Genomic DNA, 14,651 nt, shown 5'->3' with positions numbered 1-14,651 from the left:
ACTGTTTGTGAGCCACAAATGCATATATAGTTGTTTAACATTAAAACTGAGACCATGGTCTATTGCTGCTGGCACATAACATAAAGTGGGGGCTCATCTGGGATTTGAACAAATTGGGGCTTATCGATTGATTGATTACTTCCCTTTTGATTGACTTGTGTGTGGAAACCAGCAGCAATGGTTATTAATAAATTCCTGGCATCGCCAACCTCTGAGGGATTATAGAAAGCCAAAAAGATAGCGTTGTTGATCATTGCTAGTAAGTTAAAACTTGTTACAGTAAAGCTGGCTATGAAAAAGGCAGAGATTCAGAGGAGAATAGTTGAGCACTATGTAACTATGTATGTGTTTACAGCCGAGGTGTTAGAACTGTTTCCTGAAAGTAAACAAGTGACCCTGAGCTCCAGTACACGCTGGAACAACTAAAGTTAGAGAACCTTAGATTAGAAGCTGAGGAAAGAGAAAAACAAAGGCTGCTAGAAGCGGAGGAAGAGAAAAGGAAAAGCTGTTTGAGCTAGAGAAGCTAAGGCTCATGGGTCAAACTTCTGGCTTTAGTGATAGGTTTGTTGCCAGTCGGGAAGTTAGATTAGTTCCTCCATTTGATGAGGCCGAGGTTGATAAATACTTTCAGCATTTTGAGAAAGTTGCTCAGAGCCTACGGTGGCCAAGAGAGTGTTGGCCTCTTATGTTGCAAAGTGTAATTAAAGGTAAGGCTCAGCAAGCTTATTCTGCTCCATCAGTTGAAGATGCAGCTGACTATGGGACAGTAAAATAGACTGTGCTTAAAGCTTATGAGTTGGTTCCAGAGGCCTATAGGCAAAGGTTTAGGAATTTGAAAAAGTCTGTGAGCCAGACTCATGTGGAATTTGTTTATGAAAGTCTGTGTGTTTTGAACGATGGTGCACATCTCAAAATGTGAATGACGATTACGACAAATTGAGAGAGTTGATTTTAATTGAAAAGTTTAAAAGGTGCGTCCATAATGATATAAAGACATACTTAGATGAAAAGGATGCTGCCACTTTGCAAAAAGCTGCTAAGTTAGCAGATGAGTTTGCTCTAACCCACAAGTCTAAGTTTGCTCCAAGTAAGACCTTCCAAAAGAATAGCATGGATAATCAGGGTAAACCAGAAATCAAACCTGGGAACAGTGACAAATGTGAGGATGAAGGGAAGCAATTAAAGGGGAAAGATTCTGGTCCTACTTGTCACTATTGCAAGCAACCTGGTCATGTTATGGCTAATTGTTTCCTCCTGAGGAAGAAGAAGGAAAAGGAGGTAGTTCCAGCTGTTTGTATTCAGCACTTTGAAACACCTGTGAACCACAGGGTTCCGGACGTCCTGATGAAGCTCTGTCAAAGGCTGAGACGTCTGACCTAGTTAGGAAGGAAATCATTCCTTTTGTGTCAGAGGGATTTGCTTCGGTGAATGAAGGGTCATCCCCCGTTCCAGTGAAAATTATTTGAGATACTGGGGCTTCTCAGTCACTCTTGGTAGTTCTAGAGTTTCATTATGAGACTGCCATTGGTGAGGTAAATCTTATTCAAGGCATTGTTTCTGTACCTCTGCACAAGGTAATTTTGAAGTCAGAGTTAGTTTCAGGACTTGTTAAGATAGGATTATGGCCCAGTTTACCTGTGAAATGTGTTTCTTTGTTGTTAGGGAATGACCTAGCAGGTGGCAAAGTTGTCCCTGTAATGCAGTTGATGACTAAGCCAATCACTGATGACCCAAAGATGGATTCTAATGTTTATCCATCCTGCGCAGTAACTTGAGCTATGGCCAAGAAGCTTGCCTATGCAGATGGTCCTGTGCAGAATGGTTCCACTATCCATGATAGCCCAAACCATTATTGAGGTTTTGATGACCTGTCAGTAACTTGCCTTCCTTCATTGCTGAACCAGGATCCTTGTATCAGGTCTGACTATAAAGATTTGTCTCTGTCCAGGAAAGAGTTTATAGCGGAACAGACCAGAGACCCGGAGACTGCTGCATTGCGAGATAGAGCTCTCTCAGGTGATGAGATTGAGAAAGTACCAGTTGGGTACTATTTCAAGGATGGAGTGTTAATGAGGACGTGCAGACACCCTGATATCCCTGCAAGTGAGGAATGGGCAATTGTTCACCAGGCTGTAGTTCCTAAGGTTTATAGGAATGAGATTTTAACCTTGGCCCATAGTATGCTTTTGGGTGGCCATCTTGGTGTGAATAAAACTGCAAATAGGGGTTTGAAACAATTCTTCTGGTCTGATTTGAGGAAAGATGTTGCGACATTTTGCCAAACTTGTCATACTTGTCAGGTTGTGGGTAAACCTAATCAGGTCACCCCAGTGGTTCCGCTACAGCCTATTTCTGCATTTAGTGAACCCTTTTCTAAAGTTATTGTGGATTGTGTTGGTCCATTGCCAAAGACTAGAGCTGGCCCATCAGTATTTACTAACCATCGTGTGCACAGCATCTAGATTTCTGGAAGCAATACCTCTCAGGAATATCAAAGCTCCAACTGTGTGGAAGGCTCTCATAACATTTTTCATCCTATTTGGTTTGCCTAAAGAAATCCAGTCTGATCAAGGAAGTAATTTTATGTCAGGATTATTCCAGCAGTCAGTTCACGAACTGGGAGTCAGACAGATTATGTCATCTGTGTACCATCCAGAGAGAGGAGAGGAGGTGTTGGGGTTGTTAAAATACATTAGGACGGATAAGTCCCCGGGGCCTGACAGAATATTCTCCAGGCTGCTCCACGAGGTGAGGGAAGTGATTGCTGAGCCATTGGCTAAGATCTTTATGTCCTCGTTGTCCATGGGAATGGTACCGGAGGATTGGAGGGAGGCAAATGTTGTCCCCTCGTTCAAAAAAGGTAGTAGGGATAGTCTGGGTAATTATAGACCAGTGAGCCTTACGTCTGTGGTGGGAAAGCTGTTGGAAAAGATTCTTAGAGATAGGATCTATGGGCATTTAGAGAATCATGGTCTGATCAGGGACAGTCAGCATGGCTTTGTGAAGGGCAGATCGTGCCTAACAAGCCTGATAGAGTTCTTTGAGGAGGTGACCAGGCATATAGATGAGGGTAGTGCAGTGGATGTGATCTACATGGATTTTAGTAAGGCATTTGACAAGGTTCCACAAGGTAGGCTTATTCAGAAAGTCAGAAGGCATGGGATCCAGGGAAGTTTGGCCAGGTGGATTCAGATTGGCTTGCCTGCAGAAGGCAGAGGGTTGTGGTGGAGGGAGTACATTCAGATTGGAGGGTTGTGACTAGTGGTGTCCTACAAGGATCTGTTCTGGGACCTCTACTTTGCGTGATTTTTATTAACGACCTGGATGTGGGGGTAGAAGGGTGGGTTGGCAAGTTTGCAGATAACACAAAGGTTGATGGTGTTGTAGATAGTGTTGAGGATTGTCGAAGATTGCAGGGAGACATTGATAGGATGCAGAAGTGGGCTGAGAAGTGGCAGATGGAGTTCAACCCGGAGAAGTGTGAGGTGGTACACTTTGGAAGGACAAACTCCAAGGCAGAATACAAAGTAGATGGCAGGATACTTGGTAGTGTGGAGGAGCAGAGGGATCTGGGGGTACATGTCCACAGGTCCCTGAAAGTTGCCTCACAGGTAGATAGGGTAGTTAAGAAAGCTTATGGGGTGTTAGCTTTCGTAAGTCGAGGGATAGAGTTTAAGAGACGCGATGTAATGATGCAGCTCTATAAAACTCTGGTTAGGCCACACTTGGAGTACTGTGTCCAGTTCTGGTCGCCTCAGTATAGGAAGGATGTGGAAGCATTGGAAAGGATACAGGGGAGATTTACCAGGATGCTGCTTGGTTTAGAGAGTATGGATTATGATCAGAGATTAAGGGAGCTAGGGCTTTACTCTTTGGAGAGAAGGAGGATGAGAGGAGACATAATAGAGGTGTACAAGATATTAAGAGGAATAGACAGGGTGGACAGCCAGCGCTTCTTCCCCAGGGCACCACTGCTCAGTACAAGAGGACATGGCTTTAAGGTAAGGGGAGGGAAGTTCAAGGGGGATATTAGAGGAAGGTTTTTCACTCAGAGAGTGGTTGGTGCGTGGAATGCACTGCCTGAGTCAGTGGTGGAGGCAGATACACTAGTGAAGTTTAAGAGACTACTAGACAGGTATATGGAGGAATTTAAGGTGGGGGGTTATATGGGAGGCAGGGTTTGAGGGTCGGCACAACATTGTGGGCCGAAGGGCCTGTAATGTGCTGTACTATTCTATGTTCTAAGATGCACGTTTAGGGAGAGTGAGTCATGAGCGTGCCATGTTGGTGACGGAAGCATTGTGACACTTGTGGGATGCGGATTTGATTTGATTCAAACAGCAGATTTCACTGAACATCTTGATGAACACGTGGCAAAAAAAACTAATCGAATTTTGTTATATAAGCCTAGTCCTGATTGTTGTATCTTTTACTGAGATGTTTGGTGGGTTATTTTGTGGGAAGGAGGAGCTTTTTCATTGCAAGCAAAGCACATTACAGATGTGAGGTTTGAGGCCCCGTGTCTGTGAGACTGGGAGCCCCGGAGCAGGATCTGAAGGCCTGAGGTGGTTTATCCTGGAATTGGGGGCTGCCTGTGTTGCTGGGTTGTTTCGCTGCTGCTGCTGTTGCTTCTGTTGTTCTGCTGAACGTGGTGGGTATGCTATGTGGGGCAACACCTGTGGACTGACCCCAGAACATTGTCGGGTGTGCTGGTTGTTAACACAAATAGCGTATTTCACTGTATGTTTCAATGTCCAAAACTCTTAGGCACATATAGCTAGGGAACCTGAGACTTTTGCACAGTCCTGCAGTAATTCTATGTATTGCACAGTACTTCTGTCGCAAAAAAAATCAAAATTTATGAGGTATGTGAGTGATGATAAACCTGATTCTGATATGGGTCTCTATTGTGGACTGAGAGTGGGAAGGGGGCAAGGAGAGGGGAATTCTGCTTGGGAAAAGGGGAAAGGAGCAGGAACACCAGAGATATATTCTGTAATGATCAGTAAGCTAATTGTTTGGAATAAAATGGCCTTGCCTGGTGTGCCTGCCCCTGTTCCACACCCCTCCTGTGGCACTGTAAAAATACACCTAAGACTTTTGTACAGCGTTGTGCATCTTCAACTGAACACTTTACATGTGATAAGTAAATCTGAATCTGGGGTGTCACGGTAGAGCAGTGGTTATCACAACACTTTCCTGTACCAATGACCCAGGTTCATTTCCTTCCACTGTCTGTAAGGAATTTGTAAAGTTCTCCCTGTGACCTTGTGGGTTTCCTCTGGGTACTCCTGCTTTCTCCCACAGTCCAAAGACCTTCCGGTCAGTAGGTTAATTGGTCATTGTTAACTGCCCCTTGATTAGGTTGGTGTTAAATCAGAGGGCTGCTGGCCGGCGCATCTCCAAGGGCCAGAAGGGCCTATACTGCACCGTGTCTCAATAAACAAATCTGTGTTTTGTGCAGTGAGAAGGCATTCTAGATTTGTAGAATCCTAGAACTGCTTCAGTACAGAGGGGAGTGATCAGGCCATTAATTCGATGTCATATTCCTGCAGAAAAGTCTAATCAACACCATTCCCCTGTCACCCTGTAAATTACTTCTCTTCGCCTGTCTATCCAATTATCTTTTTAAGTTCTAATTGCCTGTGTTTCCTCTGCTCTTTGGAGGCAGCATGTCCCCATGTTCTTCACTCAAAGTTTCATAAGTTTCAAAGTAAATTTATTATCAAAATATATATATGTCATCATTTACAACCCTGAATCATTCTCTTGTGAGCAATCACAGTAAATACAAAGAAATACAATAGAATCATTGAAAATCTGCACACAACAAACACAGGCAAACTACCAATGTGCAAAAGACTCCCAGCTATGCAAATACAAAAAGAGAAACAAAGGTAGCAATAATCTAAGTAAATAAGCAGTTGATATTGTGGAAGTGAGTTGTAGATCCTTAAAAACGAGTCCATGTGCTGTGGAATCAGTTCAGTGTTGGGTGAGTGTAGTTACCCACGCCACTTCAGGTCACGTTGACTCTGTGTTCCTTTAGTTCTCAGACAATCTGCCTGTGGAGACAGTTCTTCCGTATTTGCCCTTTTTGAACCATTGTGATGAGATTGACTTCCACCAAAGATCCTCCCAACTTTCCTGGCTCCCAGGAGTCGCCTGGGACTATACTCACTGGAATTCAGAAGAATGAGAGGAGATCTTGTAAGATTTTGAAAGGGATGGGTAGGATAGAGGCAGGAAATGCGCACAAAATGCTGGAGGAACTCAGCAGGCCAGGCAGCGTCTATGAAAATGAATAAACAGTCGACATTTCGGACCGAGAGCCTTCGTCAGGCAGGAAAGTTATGTCACGTGCTGCAAGCCGGAGGAACTCAGCCGGTCGGGCAGCATCCGTGTCTGGCCTCAAGTGACACCACTGTGAGTTGACATAGTAATGTGGTGGTTAGTGCATCACTTTACAGCAAAAGCTCAAAGATCAGGTTTCAGTTCCTCTCACTGTATGTAAGGAGTTTGTCTGTTCTCCCTGTGACCATGTACATTCCAAAGATATACAGCTAGGGTTAGTGAGTTGTGGGCAGGCTATGTTGGCACTAGAAGCATGGCAACACTTGTGGGCTGCCCAGCATAATCCTTGCTCATTTGATTTGACCCACAAATGACGCATTTCACTGTACTGTGATAAATAAAGCTAATCTTTCATATTTAATCTTTTATTTTTTTAAAAAAAAGGATTAGAATTAGGGGAATCCATTAGTCCTGAAGAAGGGTCTCAGCCTGAAATATTGACATCTTATTCTTTTCCACAGGAGCTGCCTGACTTGCCGAGTTCCTCCAGCATGTTGTGTGTGTTTGCCCTGGTTTTCCAGCCTCTGCAGAATCTCGTTTACAATGAGGACATAGAGCTTCGAGGCCTGTGGAATTCCCTGCCCAGGGGAGCAGGAGAGGCTACACCTCATGATATATATTTAAGACACAGTTAGATACTTTTTTGTACAGTAGGGGACTTATAAAAGTCACTTAGATCATATTTCTTCCTGATTCTGATGCTTGGTCTGAACAACAACAAAACCTCTGTATACTGGTGTGCATTGAGTTGCTGCCACATGATTGGCTGATTACATGCAGAACATGCTGGAGGAAGTCAGCAGGTCAGGCAGCATCCGTGGAAACGAACAGTCAACGTTTCGGGCCGAGACCCTTCGTCAGGACTGAAGAGGGAGGGGGCAGGGGCCCCATAAAGAAGGTGGGAAGGAGAAGGCTGGTAGGTGCCAGGTGAAAAATCAGTAAAGGGAAATATCAAGGGGTGGGGGAGGGGAAGTAGGGAAAGGATAGGCAGGAGAGGTGAAGAAAGAATGTAGGGGGAAAGCACTACGGGTAGTAGAAGAAGGCGGAATCATGAGAGAGGTGATAGGCAGCTGGAGGAGGAGGCAGAGTGAAACTGGGATGGGGGAAGGGAAGGGGAGGGAATTACTGGAAGTTGGAGAATTCAATGTTCATGCCAACTTCCGGTGGCATGAACATTGAATTCTCCAATTTCCGGTAGGCCTTAAAGCTCTGGATTTTACCCCTTGGGGTTTACTTCCAAAGCCTTTCCCATGAGTGGGTATAGCCGCAAGGCAGCAGAGGTTTGAGATCAGGGATTTTATTCTCCTAGAAGAGCTGCCAACGACGGCTGACAAGCTCCCTCTGCCTGAAGAAAATGGCTGTAAGCCGCCAGTAACCCGCCTTTAGCCCTTCTCCCGTCAGTAGAAACCGTTCCACCGGGTTTAGTAGCTTAGCCACACGTGAAGGCCAGGAGCTGGACTTGGTTGTCAGAAGCCATTTGAGACACACTCCATTGGGAGCATTTAATAGGCAGTGGGAGCTTATCCCCATTACCACCCCTGCCTATAACAACCTTACTTACCACCTGTTATGCTGCTGGCATTTAGGGCAGCAATGAACGTCCTTCAACTCTGGTGGTGTTCAGAGCTTCCTTTATCATTCCAGTAGCTTCCTTTCGGTTTTCTCTACCACCAACTGTGCAAGGCCCAGGTGGAGACTCAGGAATACCGTCACACTCAGATGCAAAAGATTCTTCATGGCTGTTTCCGTAACAGTTTTGTTTGACTGGTCAGGGTTGCTGGCCTTAAGCTGGACACCCATCTTGGAGGACCAGTAGGCCACTCTTAGTCTGTCCTCTACCCTTTGACCTGTTTGGCATGGGTGACCCTACCAAGAGCCCTGATTCTAGCCAACATTGCTGTTCAGGTCATTCAAGCCTCCAAACCCAACAACAAGATTGTGGGAGAACCTTAAGGAACCGTATAAACTCTGCTGTTGTAGGATTTATCATTCCCTTATTTGGCTTCTTCCTCCTTCCTTTCCAGTCCCGATGAAGGGTCCCGGCTTGAAATATTGACTGTTTATTAATTTCCATAGATGCTGCCTGACCTTCCATAGATTGTGCCAGAATTTTGTGTGTGTAGTTTCTTATTGTAGATGTTGTTTTTGCTTTCTCTTCTTCTCTTTCCAGGCACAATCACTCTGCCTTTGAACTTGGCAACCAGGTGAGATAGAGAGATCCCTGGGAGATGGAGGATGAGGGTAAGAATAAAATTAATGAGCCAGAGGTGATACTGAAAACTAAATTGCAGCTTCTTTGCAGAAAATAATTAGCAGAGAAAAGATGTGATTTTTTAAAAAAAAATTCAGATGCTGCTGTGAAAAGAAATCTTAAATTGTAACATTATTTTAGAGTCACATACATACTAATTTATCACAAGTACATCAAATCTTGCAGTGAAATGCATCATTCGTGTTAACAAGATGAATACAGCCCAGGATGTGCTGAGGGCAGCTCACAAGTGTCGCCATGTATTCTGTTGCTAACATAGCATGTCCACCGTTTTCAGGAGGACACAAACAGTAAGTAAGGAGTTTGTATGTTCTCCCTGTGACCGTGTGGGTTTCCTCCGGTTGCTCCAGTTTCCTACCACATTCCAAAGATGTGGGGGTTAGGAGGTTAATCAGTGTGGGCTCATTGGGCCAGAAGGGCCTGTTACCAGGCTTATCTCTGAATAAATATGTAAATAAAAAAACAGAACAAGACAGCAACAGCAAAACACCCACCCACTCACACACACAGGCTGTCTTCCAACCCCAGGACAGACTCCTCCAAGGCCTCCAACACCAGAACAGACCTCCAATACCAGAACAGACCTCCAATACCAGGATGGGCCTCCTCCGGTCCTCCGACACTAGGACGGCCCTCCTCTGGGCCTCCTGTCCTTGGTCCTGTACTTTCAGACTCACAGACATTGAGCCTCCAATCTCCAGAACAATTGAAAGATGTCAAACAAATTTTTATTTAGAAAGAAGAATACAAAAAAAACTGCATTTCTGTCGAGCAGGGGTTCCCAATCTTTGGTCCACCAACCCCTTGGTTAGTGACATTGATCCATAGCATAAAAAAAGATTAGAAGCCTTTGCTGTAAAGACTCACTTGAATATTGATTTAAAGTATCAATTCAGCAATTTTAATACAAAAGTTTAGTCTAGAATCTACTTTTGTAGATCATAAACCATAAAGTACACAGATAACAAGCAGTGTGATCAGTGTGCGATCCTAACAACTACACAGGCAGATTGAAATTCATGACACCAGCATCTGGAGTCAGTTGGTCATCTTAAGAGGGAAGGTTGGATTGGCAAGACATGTACGTGTTGGTGTTCAGAGAAGTGAAAGGACATTTGACTGAAACATGAGAAACTCTGAGGGGTCATGACAAAATGGGTGTGGAAAGGATTTTTTTTCCTGTAGGAGGAACTAGAACTTATTTTTTAGAGAGAGATGATCAGTTAAGGCACAAAGGCACACAAGGCAATTTTTTCTGAGTGCTTTAAGCCTTTCAAACTCTCTTCCTTGACAAGCTGAGAAAATGGAGACAGAATAATGTTAAGGAAGAGACATTGAGTACATGGAGGAGAAAGGTTACCATGGATACAAGAGAACATACACTTGCATTGGAACCACAGCCTTATGAAATGTTGGTTAGGCTTGGGCGAGTGATTAACTTACTCAGAAAATGGAACGGGCCCTTGTGATCACCAGCTCTGTGTCAAGCATGATACCAGTCTAAACTAACCCCGTCTACTTCTCCCGTCCTGTTCAGGTGCTGGCACCTCCCTGGCAGATTATTTTAGTCATCTGTGGTGCTACAGTAGCATCATAGAAACATAGAAAACCTACAGCACAATACAGGCCCTTTGGCCCACAAAGTTGTGCCGAACAAGTCCCCACCTTAGAAATTTTCTAGGGTTGCCCGTAGCCCTCTATTTTTCTGAGCTCCATGTACCTATCCAAAACTCTCTTAAAAGACCCTATCGTATCCGCCTCCATCACTGTTGCCGGCAGCCCATTCCACACACTCACCACTCTCTGAGTAAAAAACTTACCCCGACATCTCTGTACCTACTTCCCAGCACCTTAAACCTGTTTCCCCTTGTGGTAACCATTTCATCCCTGGGAAAAAGCCTCTGACTATCCACATGATCAATGCCTCTCATCATCTTGTACACCTCTATCAGGTCACCTCTCATCCTGCATTGCTCCAAGGAGAAAAGGCCAAGTTCACTCAACCTACTCTCATAAGGCATGCTCCCCAATTCAGGCAACATCCTTGTAAATCTCCTCTGCACCCTTTCTATGGCTTCCACATCCTTCCTGTAGTGAGGTGACCAGAAATGAGCACAGTACTCCAAGTGGGGCCTGACCAGGGTCCTATATAGCTGCAACATTACCTCTCGGCTCCTAAGTTCAATTCCATGATTAATGAAGGCCAATACATCATACGCCTTCTTAACCACACAGTCAACCTGCGCAGCTGCTTTGAGCGTCCTATGGACTCGGACCCCAAGATCCCTCTGATCCTCCACACTGCCAAGAGTCTTACCATTAATACTATATTCTGCCGTCATATTTGACCTACCAAAATGAACCACCTCACACTTATCTGGGTTGAACTCCATCTGTCACTTCTCAGCCCAGTTTTGCATCCTATCAATGTCCCATTGTAACCTCTGACAGCCCTCTACACTATCCACAACACCTCCAACCTTTGTGTCATCAGCAAACTTACTAACCCATCCCTCCACTTCCTCATCCAGGTCATTTATAAAAATCATGAAGAATAAGGGTCCCAGAACAGATTCCTGAGACACACCACTGGTCACCGGCCTCCATGCAGAATATAACCCGTCTACAACCACTCATGGTTGGTGGAACACTGTTATAGCACCAGTGCCGCTGTTTGGAAGGAGTTTGTACATTCTCCCCATCACTGTGTGGGTTTCCTCTGGGTGATCTGTTTTCCTCCTACATTCCAAGGTTGTAGGGATAGGGTTAGTGAGTTTAGGCATGCTACGTCACTGCTGGAAGTGTGTTGGCATGTTTGTTGCCCCCAGTACGACCCTCGCTGTTTTGATTTGATGCAAGGACGCATTCACTGTATGTTTCCATATACATGTGACAAAAAAAAGCTAATCTCTTTTTTAAAATATTTTTTTTTTTGTAAATCTCCTTTCAGCCTTTCCCTTAAAACAAATGCCCTCTAGTATTTGACATTTTCACCGTGGGGTAAATACTCTGACTCTAGCTATATACAAAATCAGCTTGCCAAAATAAAATACACTTGGGCACCTAAATTATATGTTTGCATAATAGCTCCTACTTTAGTTATGTACAGTATGTCTTAATTTAACAGTGACAGGCCCTTCCGGCACCTTGAGCCCACACTGCCCGATTACACTTATGCGACCAATTAACCTATTCATCGTTGGACTGTGGGAGAAACCCAGAGCACCTGGAGGAGGCCCACGTGGTGACAGGGAGAACGTACAAGCTCCTTACAGACGGCAGTAGTAATTGAATCTGCGTCTCTGGCGCGATAATGGCGTTATGCTAACCACTACACTGCCATGCATTCCCAAATTTATGCCGATATTTTGTGCTTTTCATTAATTGTATATAAAGTCTCAGTTTGTTCAGAATTTGTTAGGTATTCATCCTAGACTATTTGTGCAGGTAGTGGAGATGAGCAGAGTCTTGCAGCTCCTTTTACTGTCATTTGATTGAAAGTACTTGAACTGAATTCTGCAAGTGGCCAACTACTTGTATATTGTATGTATTAATGCAAGGGCAAAATTCCTCTTATTTAACCAAAGGAAAGCCTTTATTTATATTGCAGGCTTCAAGCATCTTTTCAGAAACATGGGTGGGAGCTGAATGAAAAGTGATTATTGAGCAATGACTTCCTCTGAAAAGTTCAGAAGCAATAAACAGTGCTGCTGCTGCTCCTGAAACCCACGGGGCACAGGTCACCGACAGCAGCTCCCCAGGGCCCTCTGACCTGGGCCAGCCTTTCAGATTGTCCCCAGTATTAGCCCACCTTCGAAGATCATTTCTCGCCCAGTGATGAGGGATGGGACTGCTAACTCCACGTCCAACCCTCCTTTCACAACCAGGCTTGGGACCGAAGTTAATAAACAGCGCTCTACATGTGGCGTTTTGTGGCTCTGGGTTTTACGGAATGGGATTGCTAGCCCAACCCATCTCCTCTTGCACCTGGTCTTGGGAGTTAACAAATGGTGCTGTAGCTGTGAAATCCGTTTAGGGAATGATGCTGGCTGTACCTCCGATGTGATTGCTGCAAATCTGTTTTAGATTCCTAGAAACAATCAGTTAAATTATCCTGTCGAAGGAAAATGACACTTTTAAAAATTATCACTTCACCACAGCTCCCTACCTATAAATATTTAATAGCTCCCTTGATGTTTTCATGCATGAAGTTTATGGTGTTGTGGATTTTTGAGCAGTTTAAATGAGATCATATATCCTCCTGTTGATGCTGGTAAGTCAGTAAGCATTAAAAACACTCCAATGGTTGTAATCAGAAAGAGGTTTATTATCACTGACAAATATGGCAAGAGCACAGTGTAAAGGCACAATGGAATCACTGTAAGATCAGTAAGAAAATATAAAGAAAGGTAACGCAAAAAGAGAGCAAAATAGAGAGGTAGTTAGTGTTCATGGACTGTTCAGAAATCTGAGGGCAGGGGGGAAGAATCTGTTCCTAAAATATTGAGTGTGTGACTTCAGTCTCCTCTACCTCCTCCCTGAGAAGAGGGCATGTCTGGGGTGGGGAGGGCCCTTCACCAAGGGATGCCATTTTCTTGCACTGTTCATTTATCTGTAATATAGTAATTTTTATATCTTACACTGTACTGCCACCACAAAAGCACAATAAATACATAAGATAGCATATATAAATAGATTGATTGTATGTATAGTACATGACATGACACTAGGCTGTACATAAGGTGACTGACGGGAAATAGTAGTGGTGGAGTTAGTAGTGGAGGTGTTGATCAGCCTCACTGCTTGGGGAAAGTGACTGTTTCTGAGTCTGGGTGTGGAGGGGTGGGTCAGTGGGTGGAGGTGTTGATCAGACTCACTGCTTGGGGAAAGTAACTGTTTCTGAGTCTGGGAGTGGAGGGGTGGGTCAGTGGGTGGAGGTGTTGATCAGTCTCACTGCTTGGGGAAAGTGACTGTTTCTGAGTCTGGGAGTGGAGGGGTGGGTCAGTGGGTGGAGGTGTTGATCAGCTTCACTGCTTGGGGAAAGTGACAGTTTCTGAGTCTGGGAGTGGAGGGGTGGGTCAGTGGGTGGAGGTGTTGATCAGACTCACTGCTTGGGGAAAGTGACTGTTTCTGAGTCTGGGAGTGGAGGGGTGGGTCAGTGTGTGGAGGTGTTGATCATCCTCACTGCTTGGGGAAAGTGACTGTTTCTGAGTCTGGGAGTGGAGGGGTGGGTCAGTGGGTGGAGGTGTTGATCAGCCTCACTGCTTGGGGAAAGTGACTGTTTCTGAGTCAGGGAGTGGAGGGGTGGGTCAGTGGGTGGAGGTGTTGATCAGCCTCACTGCTTGGGGAAAGTGACTGTTTCTGAGTCTGGGAGTGGAGGGGTGGGTCAGTGGGTGGAGGTGTTGATCAGCCTCACTGCTTGGGGAAGTTACTGTTTCGGAGTCTGGTGGTCCTGGTGTGGATGCTACATAGCCTCCTCCCTGATGGGGGTGGAACAAACAGTCCATGAGCAGAGTGGGTGGGATCCCTCATTATGTTACTGATCCTTTTTCACCACATTTCTGTATGTATGTCCTTGATAGTAGGCTAGTGCTGGTGATACTTTGGGCAATTTTGTTTACCCGTTGTAGATCCTTCCTGTCCGCCATTGTGTAGTTTCCTTACCAAGCCGTGATGCAGCCTGTCAGGGTGCTCTCTACTGTACATCTGTAGAATGATGTGAGTACAAAGTCCAGCTCTCTTCAGCCTTCTCAGAAAGTAAAGAAATTGTTGAGCTTTCTTGACTGTGTAGGATGTGTCCTGGGACCATGAGACGTGCACGCACTCCCAGGAGTTTGAAACTGCTCACAGTTTCCACTGCTGTGCCGCCGATGTAAAGGGGGGTATGAGTGGTGTGACTTTCTCCTAAAGTCAATAACCATTCTGCTTTGTCTTGTTGACATTAAGAGAAAGGTTATTTGCCTGACACCGGGCCTTGAGCTCTTCCACCTCCTCTCATCATTGTTGTTAATGAGCCCCACCACTG

At 44.9% G+C, this 14,651-nt stretch overlaps 1 protein-coding gene across 6 annotated transcripts in view; it reads left to right on the top strand.

Annotated features, from left to right (window-relative positions):
- Window positions 1-14,651, top strand: part of gpr63 (G protein-coupled receptor 63) — a 96,696-nt gene that overhangs the window by 49,207 nt on the left and 32,838 nt on the right. For 2 of the 6 annotated variants that reach the window (XR_012100345.1, XM_073057508.1), the window contains exon 3: window positions 8,525-8,595. The exons of 3 other annotated variants lie outside the window; for them this stretch is intronic. The gene's annotated coding sequence lies outside the window, so the exon portion shown is untranslated. Of the gene's footprint in view, window positions 1-8,524; window positions 8,596-8,791; window positions 8,917-14,651 lie in introns of all 6 variants that reach the window. One more of the 6 variants, XM_073057509.1, reaches the window with a different exon arrangement.

Source organism: Hemitrygon akajei, chromosome 9, assembly GCF_048418815.1.
Source record: "Hemitrygon akajei chromosome 9, sHemAka1.3, whole genome shotgun sequence".
NCBI lineage: Eukaryota > Metazoa > Chordata > Chondrichthyes > Myliobatiformes > Dasyatidae > Hemitrygon > Hemitrygon akajei.
Note: the sequence above shows the minus strand (reverse complement) of the source record. Positions and strands in the feature narration are given on the sequence as shown.